Source organism: Mus caroli, unplaced genomic scaffold (genome assembly GCF_978045245.1).
Source record: "Mus caroli unplaced genomic scaffold, Mus_caroli_1 scaffold_15, whole genome shotgun sequence".
Classification (NCBI taxonomy): domain Eukaryota; kingdom Metazoa; phylum Chordata; class Mammalia; order Rodentia; family Muridae; genus Mus; species Mus caroli.
In genome coordinates, this window is record NW_028227270.1 from 72071804 (window position 1) to 72085814 (window position 14011).

Below are 14011 nucleotides of genomic sequence, written 5' to 3' on the forward strand. Positions count from 1 at the left end.
AGCACCCACTTGGCAACCAAATGTTCAAACACATGAGCCTCCAGGGAACATTTCACCTGTGGGAGGCATTTCACATTCCAATCATAACAGCAGGGACCACAGCTTGAACATATGTGTCTTTGGGGAACAGTCTAGAGTCAGACTATAACAGGCTATTAGCTGGCCATTGCCAGGGTTTGTCCTTAAGTTCACAGGGTTCGTAATTCTATGATAGACTCCAGGTTGTATATATTTGAACTTTCCCCCCACCCCACCCCGAGTACGACATGGAGTCACATCCTTACTGTTTACAGACTGGCTCTGGTCCACAGGCCACCATGTGTGGCCCCAGCAGAGGGGGGTGAGGGTGGGGAGGGGGCACTGCATTCTCCATGGAAGCCAGCCCAGTCTGCAACTCTGGCTGAGCCATCAAAGGACTTTGTGAGGTTCCCTCACGTGTTTCCTCTGGCCAGAGAGACACCTCTCATTCCTATGTAGAAAATCCTTTCCTCTCTTTGTGTGATGTTTAGTCCAAACATGCTTTCTCCCAGTTTTGAAAGCAAAAGGGCGAGGGAACCCAATTATCCTCATGAGTCCTGTAGGAGAGCTTGCAGATCAGAGCCCATGACAAACCATTTGTCAGGGGGCTGATGTCATTTCTTGCCAGAGGTGTGTGGAAAGGTCTAAAAATAATTGCAGAGTATATTTTGAAAACTTCTCGAAAGTGCAGGGATGGGCCTATAATTATCTTGTTCTTACAAGCTGTTGCTCCTTTGTGTGTGTGTGTGCAATTATGTGGTCAGCAGTCATCAGGAGAAGATGGTGTGTTTGTGCTCTGTGCTGTGGAGCCATTATCGAAAGCAGCCCCTACCCCCCAGCATGAAGAACAAACTCAGATCAAGTAAAACAATAATTAGATTCTGTTTCTTGTCAGAGGTGGGATCTGGGCTGTTAAACACCCAGAATACCAACACCGAAGGTTCCTGGCAACGCCTATGGGCTGGATTCTCTTGTCAATCTGTCTGTTTTGTGGGAGGGAAAATAAGATTCAGAGAAGTCCCCCATCTCCACTGGGTACTGGCCTCAGGACATTCCTCAGATCGTTTTTTTGTTTGTTTGTTTGTTTGAACTGTTAAAGGAAGCAGGAGTGGTCTCCAAGGAACTGTGGGACTGTGATAGTCAGGAAAAATGGCAGGTTGGGGAAGGTACGTGGCTGCTGGAGTTCTCACTGCCTGTGGCTTTGAGGATACCCTCACAAGAAGTTCTGGACTCCGTGCAGATCTCAATGTGGCCTCTGAACCCAGGTTCCAGAACGTTCTCGGTATACATATAGACAAGAAGTCTCTCAGACACACCGCTGTTGGGCATCCTCAGGCCCTGGCTGTCCCTCAGCATACAGGTCACTTCAAAGCTGTGTCCTGTGAATGAGGAAGCCAGAAAAGCCTTCAGGGCCAGCAAAGGCAGTTCACCAGGTGGGCCTCCTACAGGGCACATGAGGAGGGGCCGAAATCAGGTATTCTAGTTCTTTGTGTTGCTGTAACAAAATACCCGACACTTGGTAATTTTTGGTATATATGTTTGTGTGTGCTAAGTATGTATAGATGACATATGTATGTCTATGTATGCATAGCTTGTGTGAACACACGTGTTTGTGTGTATGTGTGAGAATGTGGGGCTATTGTGGTGCAGAGCATGTGTGGAGGTCAGAGGTCAAACTTTAGGTGTAGGTGCCCACCATCCCCCTTGAGACTCTGTTGTTAAGGTTAGTTGGTACACAGGCTTTGGGAATTTCTCCTTTCTCCACCTCCCATTTTGCCTTAGGCATGCTGGAATCGACAGATGTGTGCTGCTACATCTGGCTTTATCTGGGGGAATCCAGACTCCTACCTTCATGATTACATGGCAAGCACTTTATCCACTGAGCCATTTCCAAGACTGGGTAATTTGTAAAGAGTGAAATATCCTTCTCCTCCCCACGCCCCACCCCCACCTCCACTCCCTGAGACGAAATTACCCTTTGTAACATTCTGGAGATTGTGAGTCTCCTCTGACATCAGGAGCAGCACTCAGTCCTGAGAGGGTTTCCCTCTGAAATGGTAGCTGAGGTCAGTGATTTAACTCAATGTTTAGAATGCCTGCCTAGCGCGCACCAAGCCCTGAGTCCTGTCCCCTGTACCGAGTATACACTAGGGATGATAATGCATGACTACAATCCCAACAACACTCAGGAGAGAGGCAGGGGGATCACAGATTCAAGGGGATCCTTAGCTATGTAGTCTTCAAGGCCAGTCAGTGAAGACACTGTCTTCAAAGCAAAACAAGGTGGTACCTGGTTGCTATACGTCTCACTTGGCACAGGCAGGCAGGTTGGTTGTTTTTGTATGGCTGCGACCAAATTACGTAACAGCGACAGCTTGAGAGCTTTCTTTGGCTCCTGGTTTCCAGGGATTTCAGCCCGTTCTAATGGAGAAAGTCTGGCGGTTCAGCTCCACCCGTGTCACTGAGAGCATGAGGGAGTGGCTGTTCACGTTCCCTCGGACCAGGAAGCAGAGAGAGCGGGCTGCAACTAAGAAGAGAGCTATCACCTTCAAAAGCTTGACCTTTGAGACCTGCTTCTGCCCGCTAGGCCTCACCTCTAACCGGGGTCCGAGTGCTCAGAACATGAGCATCCTGTGGAGATGTTTCATACTGAAGCCATAACAGAAGGCAAGCACGGGCCTCGGTTAGCTTGCCCAGCCCTTTCAAGGGGGCACTGACCCCGCCATGGGGGTGCAAACGCCAAGGCTTGGCTCATTCCCCAAAGGCTCTCCATCCCACTGGCAGCACAGTGGGAGTAAGTTTCAACAACTCAGTTTTGGAGAAGGTGTGGAGAGCCCATGGTAGACAGTACTTGGTTTCAGACTCCTGGACAAGGGACTGAGGTGCATATTTTACATATCAAAGTAGGCCTGGCCTCCAGGTTCTCCCAGCATCCCTCAGTCTCTACCTGGCATACCCAGTCCCTAGCCCTGAACTTTCCAACCCAAAGGGTTGGGCTGCCCTTGCCCCAGAGGCTCCCTCTATTTAATCCAGATAATTTGATCTCTTCTCTTCTCTTCTCTTCTCTTCTCTTCTCTTCTCTTCTCTTCTCTTCTCTTCTCTTCTCTTCTCTCTCTCTCTCTCTGTATGCACCCTTTCTCTCTTTCTCTTCCCCTTCCCTGTTCCTCTTTCCCCATGGTGACTTCCTGGGAGTCAGTCCTTGGTGACAGTGAACTATCCCAAGAGCAGCTTCCCAATAAGATAATATATTCTAATCTGGCTTGAATTGGTTCATTTCACTGGCAGTGGAGAAATAACCTATCAGACAGTAGATATGGTTTGCAGATAAGTTCTTCTACTTTCTAAACACTATCTAGGCCATGAGGTCCATCAGAACACAGGTCAATATCACTCAGTGGTCCTGGACCTCTTGTTGGGGGTGTACTCTAGATAGACTGTTAAAATTATCTAAGACTGCTGCTCTCTGAAAGCAGAGCCTGTTAAGAAATGTAGTGGTGGCACACGCCTTTAATCCCAGCACTTGGGAGGCAGAGGCAGGTAGATTTCTGAGTTCGAGGCCAGCCTGGTCTACAGAGTGAGTTCCAGGACAGTCAGGGCTACACAGAGAAACCCTGTCTCAAAAAAAAAAAAAAAAAAAAAGAAAGAAAAGAAAAGAGAAATGCTATCCCCAAAATTAGGTGACATAGAGGACTCGCATTGTCCATGTATCTGTGACCCTTGTTTACTGTGACCACGCTAATGGTCCAGCTTTCCAAACACTGTCTGGGGAATGGATTGAATAGAGTGCTGAGGTGACAACTGTCTGTCTCCCTAAAAGGACAGAGAAACGGGCTTCCTGTGACCTGTGAGGGGCAGATTCCTCTGCCTCCACTGAAAGAGATAAAAAGCATCAGCCAGCTTCCCTGCTGTTCCAATTTGAGCCAGGCTGGGATGGCTGGTAGGACTCCAGCAGGGGCAGGTCAGCTGTGCCCAGCTCCACCCCTCACCCCCACCCTCATCCCCACCCCCATCAGTGGCAGGACTGAGGGAGAGAGGATCCAGGGGAGCCACTCTTAAAGCCTGGTACCCAGGTTCAGTCCTGGGGGCCTGCTGCTCAGATCTCAGAGCAACTAACTCCTTGTAATGACTGCATCTCCAAGTAATCGCGTCGAACATATTAAAAGGTGGTTGGAGAGGTTTTCTTTGTTTAAAAAGAAAAGCTGGTCTGCACTATAGTCCGTTGCATAACGCTACACTGGGAATGCTTTCTTTAAATGTCTGTTGAACTTTTCATTATGGATCTTTAGAATAATTCATAAACATGAATTAAATGACTGCCAAAGGCTGGATGGTCCTGGAGGATAAACGCAATCTATAAAGAGGGACTTAGAAAGCATAGCGGCTGGGCTATGGCCTTTGGTGATGTGTATGGCACACCGGATAGCAAAGTGTGGCTATGACTGTCGCTCAAAGTCACTACCAAGGTGACCCTGCTGGCGCCAACTTGAGATGGCTGCTTCTTGACTCCCACGCAGACTCCTAGAAGAATGGCGCTTTCAAAGGAAAAGCCACTGAGTGGATAACCCCAGTGGGAGAGGCGCCAGTGAGGCCTCGCTGATTCTAGGGTTGAGTTCAGGGTGGACTTTGCTGTGGGCATAGCCTGGGCACCCTGTTCCTGCATCAGAAAGAAGAGCTCCTGAGGTCAGCTGAGCAGGTGGCTAGTGAGGAAAGCTTGGGTTGGGTGTGGCCTTCTTTGGCTGCCAAACACCGCCCCGCCCCGCCCCATCCCGCCTCCCCCCTCAACCCGCTCCCCTCCGCAGCATAATTCTAACTTCCCATGACTCCATTCCCCCGTACTAACAAACCAACAAGGGAATGAATGCCTCATTCAACTATTTCTGTGAAAACTACGGTCTTTGTTTGTTACAACACTACTTCAAGCTGGTTAGACCCATGACTGAAGTGTATGTAGCTTGGTGGCAAGTACAAGCAAGGTTCAACTTTAATCCTCAGAATGCCCTAAAGTAAACAGTGTACTTGTTTATAATAATAAACAAATCTTTGGGCCGGAGCAAGCAGAGGTCCTAAATTCAATTCCCAGCAACCACATGATAGCTCACAGCCATCTGTACAGCCATAGTGTACTCATATATATATATAATAAATAAATAAATAAATCTTTAAAATAATAAATAAATAAAACTTTCAAACTATTAGCTTCTGGAATTTTCCATGTGATATTTTCTGACTAGAATTGAACACAGGTAACAGAAACCATGGAAACCAAGGATAAATGGGGACGCTATTAACAAAGCCAAATCTAGAGGCAGCATGGGAGAGATGGGACTCTGAATGATATAGAAAAACCCCGAAGGATGGAAAGCAGACAATTTTTAGGTAGTGCACTGTGTCTAGAGACAGGAGTGTGTGCTGTTAGGGACAGATGTTGTCAATGCAGCCATTTGCAGAAGTCCCTCCAATTGCCTCCCTATGCTGTGCCTTCTAGAATCAAGCAACAGCCACACAATGCCAACCTATCTGGGAAAACACAGCTAACTGGTCACAGATGGTCAGTAGCTATCAACCGGGAAGGTTGGGGGACAGGGGTCATGTCAGAAAGGCAGGTGGGAAGAGCCCCAGTTCCTCTGTCTCTTCTGTAAACAGTAGGCACAGAATCACCCATTACCCATTCTGTCGGCTTGCTGGCCAACAGGTGTTCAGTCCTGTAAAAGTTTCTTTTATTCTCCTTGTAATAATTGTTGTCTGCCGGGCAGTGGTGGCGCACGCCTTTAATCCCGGCACCGTCTGTTTCCTTCCCAGATTAACCATAGACGTTTGAATGTGAATTGAAGATGGAGCTGGTCTGCTGAGCAGCTAGCAGACTACAAAGGCTGAGGGAAGATGATGGTTTATTTGGCCAAAGCAATGGCATACACTGAGCCAGGCACAAGGAGGCCATTTTGTTATGGTAGTGGGGTGTGTTTATGTGTATTTGTGTAGTAGTGGGAAGTGTAGATCTGTGTGTCTGTGTAGGTCTGTGTATGTATGTCTGCTTGCAGAGAGATGTGTGTGGTAGTTCAGGACACTGGAATTCTCTGTGTACCTGTGTCTATCTCTCTGCATGTCTGTTGTTCCGACTAAATATTACACTATAGCTATTCTACTGTCAAGGTAGATCACACAGAAAGGTATGTGGTTGTGTTGAGAATTGAATGTGCTACAAGTTTAAACTTTCATTTTTAATTTTTAAAGTTTTATTTTATGTATGAGTGTTCTGCCTGTATATTATGTACCGTGACAGTGCAGTGCCCACAAAGGCCAGAAGGGGGTGCTACATCCCATGGTTGTGAGCTACTATATGGGTGCTAGGAATCACTGGTCCTCCTGGAGGAACAGAGGTTAGGTGCTCTTAACCTCTGAGCCACTTCTTCCAGGCCCCAAACTAGCATTTTAAAGAGTCAACAATTTGTGATACACAGAGAAGTGTAGAGCCAGGACTTCAGGTAAACATAAATGTTCTTTTCCTGACTCACACACTTGATAATTAATTCTTTTGTTGGTTGTTTGTTGGCTTTTTTGAAACAAAGTTTCTCTATGATGTGGCCCTGGCTGTCCTGAAACTCACTCTGTAGAACAGGCTGGGCTCCAACTCAGAGATCCACCTGCCTCTGCCTCCTGAGTGCCGGGATTAAAGGCGTGCAACACCACTACCCAGCAAAACCAAGTTCTTTATTTTAGAAATTGTTATTCTAGAAAATAGCAAGCACACATTAAAAAATAGATAATACATGAATCTCATGTCTCATCACTAGTCACCTTTTCACAACTGTGTCCTGTCTCCCCTGCGCCCTCCTTTTCAGTTTTCCTTATTTGCTGTGGAATTACAGCATTCACTTAGAACATAAGTACTGAAGTACGGATCTCCAAGCCAAACAGTGTCCACTGCTTAGGATCTGATCTTGAGTTCATGGTCAAATCTCCCGGCTGCCTTGACAGTCCATAATGTAGTTGCTTTGTTCCAGTCCAATAGGAACCAGGCACACAGGCCAGGTTTTTCTCAGTCCCGCTTTTCTGAAGGTGTTCGCTCCCCCTCTATTTTCTTTCCCGACTCTGAATCCGTCCTGTGTAAAGACCCCGCTCTGGAATAAGCTGATTACTTCTATCCAATGACATTTCTTGTATCCCTGGCCTATAGGCTTTCAGGACCAGCACATGTGGCCCTACAGTTGTTATGGCTTACCACCTAAAGCCACCTCTCAGGAGATACACCACGTGCCACGTGTAGGGGTGTTAATAAAGCATTGGCCTGATTCTAGTCCTTGTAAAGTGCCTCACCAGCCTTATGCATAAAAGCAATTTTCAAACGGTAGCCCATGACCTATGTTTTAGTCACAAAATCAAGTTGATTGATCGAGAGAGAGAGAGAGAGAGAGAGAGAAGACAGAGTTGGAAGGAAGGACTGCAGAGAAGGCTCAGTGGGTACAGTGCCTGCTGGGCAATCACAGGTCCTGAGTTTGGATCATAGACCCACATAGAAACATAAAAATATAGGCGTGGCCACTCATGCCTGTAACCCCAGACTTAGGTGGACACAAACAAGGAGACCCCTGAAGCTCATTGGTCAGTCAATCCAGCTGAATTAATGAGATTCAGTGAGCAGCTCTTTATCAAAATATAAAGGTTGAGGATGTGCCCCGACCCTTAACTGAGGCGCTATTGACAGTTAATGGCTGCTGGAGGAGGATCAGTTTTCTTTCCTCTTCCTCCTCCTGCTCCTCCTCCTCCCCCTCCTCCTCCTCCCTCTCCTTCGTTGGTTTGTTTTTGGTATTTTCTCTGGCTGTCATGGAACTAGATCTGTAGAACAAACTGATCCTGAACTCAGAGATCCACCCGCCTCATGCCTCCTGAGTCCTGGGACTAAAGGCATGTTCCACCACCGCCTGACTCGAGACAGTTTTCTCTAAGGCTGTTGTGCCTGGCAGGTTGATCATGCTCCAGTGCATGTCCCATCCCCATGGGTATGTGGGGAGCACAAACTGGATTTAAAAAAAAAAAGGATCTGAAGTAGGGTAGGATAGATCTGGGAGGGTTTAGGGGAGAAGGTGTGATCAAAATACATTGTATACATGTATGAAAGTCTCGAAATAATTAATAAATATATTATATTTAAAAGCAAAATGGGGTTTGGAGAGATGCATCTGGGGTTAAGAGCACTCTGCTCTTGCCAAGGACCTGGTCTTAGTTCCCAGCACCATCTGCAGCTACAGTTCCAAGGGATTCAACATCTCCTTGGGCACCAGGCACGCATTGTGAAGAGACATGCTGTCTTAAAAAAAAAAGCAATTCTTTTAAAATTTTTTAATAAAATAAAAGTTGAGCGTATGATCACAACAAAACACCTGACATCAACCTTGGCCCTTACAGGCTGCCATAGGCACACATGTGCACACTACAGAAACATGCTACCTGCTGGGCAGTGGTGGCACATGCCTTTAATCCCAGCACTCGGGAGGCAGAGGCAGGCAGATTTCTGAGTTCGAGGCCAGCCTAGTCTACAGAGTGAGTTCCAGGACAGCCAGGGCTACACAGAGAAACCCTGTCTCGAAAAACCAAAAAGAAAGAAGAAAAAGAAAAAAGAAAAAGAAGCATGCCACCCATCTACAACATCACACAGAGACACACACATTTTAAAATATAAAATAAAACAGGGGCTTCAGTGTTGGCTCAGTAGTTTAAGCATTTAGTGCACCTGCAGTGGACTCAGTCCCCAGATCCCACGTGGTGGCTCACCACTGTCTGTAACTTAAGTGCCAAGAGAGCTACCCCCTCTTCTCCAGGTATGCATGAGGTGCACATACATATGTGCCCGCAAAACATACACATAAAAAAAAAATCTAAAAATAAAATTGTAAGCAGGATTAAGAAATAGAAGGAGGACTAACAATAGAATGTTCTTCCAGCGACTTTGATATATATTTGTGTGAATTAGGTCAAGGTATAAACTATATCTCTTCTATCTAATAAAGACTATAGTAAGTAAGGAAATAAGCAAACCAAATCCTCTCAGGCACCCAAGAGCTTTAACCTGTGCTATAAGTACCCCTGAGGGAGTAAGGGTGTGGTGGGCAGGGTGCACATCAGAATGTTTGGAGTGGCAGCTGTCACTCAGAATAGCCTCCAGGTCACAAGGCTCTGGGAAGCTGCAGAGTGTGTGGCTCTAAGGCAGCCAAGCCCCAGCTGTCCCCGGCAGCTGCCTTGCTCAGCAGTGGGGGAAGGGCAGCCATGTGCCTCTGGGGCTTAGCACACTCCTGCCCCTCATGGTGCTCCCTGGCCAGCTCTCCCACAGGCCACCTCTGCTATAGCTGCGACCAGGACTTGCAGAGTCATTGCTGAGACCTAATACGAAGGAGACTCTGACTGCCAAGGACATTCATAGGACAATTGACAAAACGCAAATGGGTTCCGAGAACCAGGTGTTCGTGACTTAGCACTGTGAATCTCCTGACTGTTTTAAATAGTAGAAGAAAATGTCCTTGTGTGGGGAAAACAGGTATTAAGTATGCGGGATCAGGCAGGGGTGTCATGTCAACAAGTTATTTTCAAGTGACTTGAGACAAGCTTACTAAAAATTTGCTTCTGGGGGCTGGTGAGATGGCTCAGCCAGTTAAGAGCACTGGCTGCTCTTCCATAGCTCAATTCCTACCACTCACCTGAAGGCTTACAACCATCCATAAAGGGGTCTGATGCCCTCTTCTGGTATGCAGGTACATGCAGACAGAGTACTCATACAGTTAAAAAAAAATGCTTCTGGCTACTCTGCAACTTCATAATTGTTTCAAAATAGAAGACAAAAGTAGATGGGCATGGTGGAGCACACCTTTAATCCCAGCACTCAGGAGGCAGAGGCAGGTGGATTTCTGAGTTTGAGGTCAGCCTGGTCTACAAAGTGAGTTCCAGGACAGCCGGGGCTATACAGAGAAACCCTGTCTCAAAAAACCAAAAAGAAAAAAAACTTTCAAAGGTTCTGAGTTCAATTCCCAGTAACCACATGGTGGCTCACAACCACCTGTAAAGGGATCCGATGCCTTCTTCTGGTGTGTCTGAAGAGAGCAATGGTGAATGATTAACTAAATAAAATAAAATTAAATAAATAAATAAATAAATAATTCTTTAAAAAAAATCATTCCATAGATGCCCTACATGTAAACGCATAATCACATAATGAAACGTGGCTGAATCAACCCATTAAGACAAATAGTGTGCCAAAATATTGGTGCAGAGATGTTGTAATACTAACAATGAAAAAAATCAGTTTACAAAACCCTTATCTTTACATTTTCCTTTCCATATCAGCCGGTTTTTCCTGGCGGTGACCAAACACTTGACAAACAAATCAGAGGAGGAAGGGGTTTGGCTTGCAGTTTGAGGATCTTCAGTCCATCACGGACGGGAATGCGTTACAAATGGTGGCACCATGGTGGCCAGAGAGTAACTGAAGTCTCATACCTTAGAACAGGAAGTAGAGAACAGACAGGAAGTGGGCCTGAACAATTCTCCTTAACTACCCCTAACAGCCAATCACAGGCCACAAAGCCTTTCATTCCCTTTGCCCGTCCCCTTCCCTGTTCTGTAACTACCGCAGCCTATGAGTGGACTGCAAGCTCTGGGGGTCCTAGACTTGAGAGTGTGCCTCCATAGTCTCTCCCTGGATAAACCCCAGTCTCCAGGAGATCAGCCTTTGCTCCTGTCTCTTTTTCTTCTGGCTAATTTTACAGTTATTATTTATTTCCAAATCTTGAGATTATGGGTGTTGGCATCAGGACCTCTGAAACCTGTGACATCACATAGGTGGGACCCGCAGACCTGTTGCCAAGACAACAGCCACCATATTCCCAGAATCCACTTGGCTCACCTCCCACCTTTACCTGTGTTATGTCATTACCCATATACATAAAGAAAGCCCCTCCCCTCATCTCTCTCTCTCTCTCTTCCCCCCTTCTCTTTCTGCCACCACCTTGTCCCTCTCTCTCTTGATAAACCTCTTACACATGGAGCTGTTATGGCGTGGTGTGCTATGTTCAGACTCAAGCCACCATTATAACACATCAAAGGGTGTTCTTTGGCTTGTTTCTTTGTTTGTTTCTCTTGGCTATTGGTATTTCCTAAATTTTCTTTCTTTTTTGCCTATTTAAAAAAATATCTATTTTTTATGTATATTTATTGTTTTGCCTGCATGTATGTCTGTGCCCTATGTGTGTGCCTGGTATCTGCAGATGCAAGAAAAGGCTATCAGATCCCCTAGATCTGGAGTTACAGTCAATTGTAAGGTACCATGTAGATGCTGGAAAGTGAATCCAGGTCCTCTAGAAGAGCAGTCAGTGCTCTTACCCACTGAGCTATCTCTCCATCACTTTCCTAAATTTTCACAATGAAGAAGTATATGCCTAATTTGTGTGTGTGTGTGTGTGCGCGCGCGCGCGCGCATGCTGGGAATCAAACTCAAGCATTTGATGAAATGACACCATAACCAAGAAAACTCATTAAATGAAGCATTTAATTGGGGATTACTTACAGTGTCATAGGCTTAGTCTGTGACTATCATAAACTTGCTGCAGGGAGCAGGGCAGCAGACAGGCAGGCATGGAACTGGAGCGGTAACTGAGAGCCTATATTCAGATCCACAGGCAGCAGGCAGAGAGTGAGCCAGATTGGAAAGCTTCTCCTGTCCCCAGTGACACACCATCTCCAAAAAGGCTATACCCCTAATCCTTCCCAAATAATTCCACCAAGTGGGGATCAAATATACAAAGATCTGAGCCTATGGAGGACATTCTCATCCAAACCACCACAGGAAGGAAGTACCCCACACTGAGAGACACCCCAGACCATATGTGGTGGTTCCGAATATGTTTGGCCCAGGGAGTGGCACTATTTGGAAGTGTGGCTTTATTGGAGTAGGTGTGTCCTTGCTGGAGAAAGCATCTTACTGTGGGGGTGGGCAATGAGACCCTCCTCCTACCCATGTGGGAGCCATTCTTCTCCTAGCAGCTTTCAGTTGAAGATGTAGAACTTTTGGCCCCTCCTACACTATGCCTCCCTGGATGCTGCCATGCTCCCACCTTGAAGATAATGGACTAAGCCTCTAAACCTATAAGCCAGCCCCAATTAAATGTTATGCTTACAAGAGTTGCATTGGTCGTGGTGTCTGTTCATACCTGTAAAACCCTAACTAAGACAGTATAGTAAAAAGAAATCTTATTTATAGACATTAAGTTTTCAGGCCAATTATAGATCCTCAAACTTTTTTTTTTTTCCTGGTGGGAGGAAAGAAATAATTCTATGCTTAACGTATATAAATTAGGGGCTGGAGAGATGGCTCTGTGGTTAAGAGCACTGACTGCTCTTCCAGAGGTCCTGAATTCAAGTCCCAGCACCCACATGGTGGCTCACAACTATCTGTAATGAGATATGACGCCCTCTTCTGGTGTGTCTAAAGGCAGCTACAGTGTACTTACATATAATAATAAATAAATTTTTTTTTTTTGGTTTTTTTTGAGACAGAGTTTCTCTGTGTAGCCCTGGCAGTCCTGGCACTCACTTTGTAGACCAGGCTGGCCTTGAACTCAGAAATCCGCCTGCCTCTGCCTCCCGAGTGCTGGGATTAAAGGCATGTGCCACCATGCCCGGCTAATAAATCTTTTTTTTTTTTAAATGAACTTTCTTTTTTTTTAAGATTTATTTATTTATTATATGTAAGTACACTGTAGCTGTCTTCAGACACTCCAGAAGAGGGAGTCAGATCTTCTTACGGATGATTGTGAGCCACCATATGGTTGCTGGGATTTGAACTCAGGGCCTTCAGAAGAGCAGTCGGGTGCTCTTACTCACTAGGCCATCTCACCAGCCCCTAAATAAATCTTTTATTTAAAAAGTATAAAAATTAGCTGAGAAATTAGCTAAGCATGTTCACGCTTTTAATCCTAGCTCTCAGGAGGCACAGGTAGCCAGATTTCTGTGAGTTCAAGGCTATTTCTGTGAGTTCAGGGCTACATAGTGAGACTGTCTCAAAAAAAAAAAAAAAAAAAAAGAAGAAAAGATAATATTAAAGATAGGTTAATTTGAAAGATAGGTTTTTAGAGTTGAACTAAATGATTATTCGTTTTAATTTATACAAGAAGATTCATTCATGAGTTAGCCTCTGCTCCCTTTCTTATTTGTTGCCCCAAATGCAAGCTGTGTAGCTGACACGTGACTTCACAGTTGGTGGCACTTGGAAAAATAAGCCAAGCCTGCTGAGCGATCCAGGCATGACAGCTTCAAGCTGTAAACCATGTATATCCCAGACACAGGAGAACCAGGGCTGCCTCAGGCTCTGAGCTTGCTGACTGAGAGGCCCTCAAGGGTGGTGGGCAGGGAGGGGACTCATGGGTTGAGGCTGCGGGCATCACTAATGCAGCGGCTGGCGTATCCCCAGAAGCGGGGGCAGGGCAGGCACCAAGACTAAGCTGGCCTGGAAACTGGCCCACCAGATGGAAAGCGCGCGTCACACCGCGCCTCTCCCGGACTAAAGGCTCTTTATTCACAAGACAGCCTGGCACTAGGAACACCGTATTCATTTTCTTGTAGCTGCCCCGTCACACGTGCCAAGAGAGAATTCATGTCTCACAGCACGCAGACTGCCATGTCTTCGTGTTTAATTTTCTTCCAAATTCCCTCGCCTCCTGTATCTGGGCAGCCAGGAGAGCCCCTGGAGGCGATGCTTTAAGAACGTGCACTTGACAGAGAGACACATTTCCCCTTCGCGTATGAAGGTAGAGTGCTTTCCGTCCTTCCTCTTCAAAGCGGAGATCCATTTCTACAGTGTGCTGTGCCAGCAAAAGCCGCGCTTTTAATACAACGAAATCCCTCCCTCCTCCCCCCAAAAGCACTCTGAGCTCTATGGAAAAAGGAATGATTCTGCCACCAGTGAGCCACACAGGCACCGTGTGTTTCACACAGAAGGCTCCAAGGCCTG